Raw genomic sequence first — 3,120 nt, forward strand, 5'->3', positions numbered from 1 at the left:
TATTCATTCACTTATTCAACAAGTGAATGACTACTATCAGAAGACTGCATTTATTTGTCAATTCTGAGCAGTTATCTGAGAAAAACACTGAAAACTGCCTGTGAATTTTAGGGTCTTTCAGATGGTGTAGGCTATCTTTGGGGGAAAAGCTTGGTTATTAAGGACAAGATTGCTTAAACGCCACTCTCATTTTTTGGCCGTGTGTCTCAGGGGCCACACTGGGTGTAGGAGAGACTTCTTCTGTTACAATTGCTGTAGGGAAAGTTTTTGCAATTGCCTGTGGTTCAGTGGAGTTTTCTTGGTTATCTGCAACTTGTTCGTCTGGGTTGTCTACTTTGCTCCTCAGATCAGTTTGAGCCAGGGCTGTTAGTTTTCCCCCAAATCATGTGAGAGGGGGAGAGCTTGATAGATTTTGTGGGTTTTTTTCATTTTTAAAAAATTCTATTTTTAATTGGAGGATAATTACAATATTGTGATGGTTTTGGCCATACATCAACATGAATCAGTCATAGGTAATAAAAATTTGGAATGTTTCAAGAATTTGCGTGTTGTCCTTTTGCAGGGGCCATGATAATCTCTGTATTATTACAATTTTAGTATATGTGCTGCCAAAGCAAGCAGTTATTTTTGTTTGTGACTAGAAAATAGCCACATGCATATTTCAAATGCTATTTTTTTTAGCCAATTAGTTTTCTTCTCCATGTACTTGGGGGCTGGCAAACTCTGTAAAGGGCCAGATGGTAAATATTTTAGACTTTTCAGGCCAAGCAGTCTACTGTAGCTATTCAGTGCTGCTGTGAAAGCACCTGAAGACAATACATAAATGAAGGAATGTGGCTGCATTACAAAAAAAAAATTTACTTGTGAAAATAGGTGGCAGGCTGGCTTTGGCCTGGAGGTATCGTTTACCAACTCTTGCTTTTATTGGTTTACTTTTAGATTTTCTTTATACATTATGTAAAAAACGTACTTATAAAAGCTAACATTACTGAGCAATACCTAGTCTATTCCAGATAGGCTACTAAGGACTTTATATGCATTATTTCATATAATTGTCTCACATTTTGACATGGATACTCTCATCCTCCTTTTACAGAATTTTCAGCTGAGGCTTAGAGAGCTTCAGTGACGTGCTCAAGGTCATACAAGTAGGCACTGGCAGAACTATTATTTGAACCAAGGCCAGTATGAGTATCTTTTACCAAGTGAATAAGTTGCTAGTTCTATTAATATCAGCTTAAATGGACTATAAGATAACCATCCATTGATGGATGAATGGATAAAGAAAATGTTGTATATACACACAGTAGAATATTACTTGGCCATAAGAAAAGTGTGAAATCTTGCCACTTGCAACAACATGAATGGACACAAAAGATATTCTGCTCTGTGAAGTAAATCAGACAGAGAAAGACAATACCCCATGATTTCACTTACATGTGGATTCTGAAAAACAATAAATAAACAAAACAGAAAACAAACTCATGGATACAGAGAACATATGGGGCTGCCAGATGAGGAGAGGAAGTGAGAGGTTGGGCAAAAGAGATGAGAGAGATCAGGAGGTACACACTCACAATTATAAGTCATGGGGATGTAATGTGTAGCATAATCTGTAATGAATATAAGGTACAGTCAATAATAGTCCTTATAGATGTAATATTGCCAGGCAATCACTTTGCATGGTGACAGATGGTTACTAGACTTAACAGGCTGACCATTTTGTAATGTATATAAATGTCATGTTGTACATGGTGCAAATATTGTATATGAGCTATACATCATATGAGAAAAATTTAAAGCAGCAATGCACGTGAAATAATTTACTGACAAACCATTGAACCAGGTCAAAGCTATAATAAGGGAAGATTAACCCAAAGACACATATTTTCCAAATCATATTTATAGCTATACCTATATACATATAGATGGCTTCTCTGGTGGCTCAGTGTTAAAGAATCCATCCACCAATGCAGGAGACTCCGTTTCGATCCCTTGGTTGGGATGATCCCTTGGAGAAGAAAATGCAACCTACCACAATATTCTTGCATGGGAAATCCCATGGAGAGGAGGCTGGCAGGCTACTGGTCATGGGGATGCAAAGGGTCAGACATGACTTAGGGACTAAACAACAACAATATACATAGATACATAGATGTTAAGGTTAAAATTATCCATTTTGTGGATACAAGTATATGTATAGCTGAGTCCATTGCTATTCACCTGAAACTACCACAACCTTGTTAATTGGCTATACCTCAATACAAAATAAAAAGTTTAAAGTTACAAAATAAAATTATCCATTTTGTGGCTAAGTTGTCATTGCAGTATTTCTAAACTTTTCCTACTTATCTCCATTGCAGGTCTGTTTTTTATTATTACAATCAGTTGCCAATCATAAGACATGAAGAGAGAAAACTCAAATATGTTCAGTTCAGTCACTCAGTCATGTCTGACTTTTTGTGACCCCATGAATTGCAGCATGCCAGGACTCCCTGTCCATCACCAACTCCCGGAGTCCACCCAAACCCATGCCCATCGAGTTGGTGATGCCATCCAACCATCTCATCCTCTGTCATCCCCTTCTCCTCCTGCCCCCAATCCTGCCCAGCATCAGGGTCTTTTCAAATGAGTCACCTCTTCTCATGAGGTGGCCAAAGTACTGGAGTTTCAGCTTCAGCATCGGTCCTTCCAATGGACACCAAGGACTGATCTCCTTTAGGATGGACTGGTTGGATCTCCTGGCAGTCCAACGGACTCTCAAGAGTCTTCTCCAAAGCCACAGTTGAAAAGCATCAATTTTTTGGTGCTCAGCTTTCTTCACAGTCCAACTCTCACATCCATACATGACCACTGGGAAAACCATAGCCTTGACCAGACGGACCTTTGTTGGCAAAGTAATGTCTCTGCTTTTTAATATGCTATCTACTTTGGTCATAACTTTCTTTTCAAGGAGTAAGCGTCTTTTAATTTCATGGCTGCAATCACCATCTGCAGTTCTTTTGGAGCCCAAAAAATTAAAGTCTGACACTGTTTCCACTGTCTCCCCATCTATTTCCCATGGAGTGATTGGACCAGATGCTACGATCTTAGTTTTCTGAATGTTAAGTTTTAAGTCAA

The 3,120-nt window shown here is 38.6% G+C and overlaps 1 pseudogene; it reads right to left on the reverse strand.

The window, feature by feature from the left end:
- Positions 1–517: 517 nt before the first annotated feature.
- LOC133070867 (U6 spliceosomal RNA) lies at positions 518–617 on the reverse strand (annotated as a pseudogene).
- Between the last annotated feature and the right edge of the window lie 2,503 nt (positions 618–3,120).

Source organism: Dama dama, chromosome 15 (assembly GCF_033118175.1).
Source record: "Dama dama isolate Ldn47 chromosome 15, ASM3311817v1, whole genome shotgun sequence".
Classification (NCBI taxonomy): Eukaryota; Metazoa; Chordata; class Mammalia; order Artiodactyla; family Cervidae; genus Dama; species Dama dama.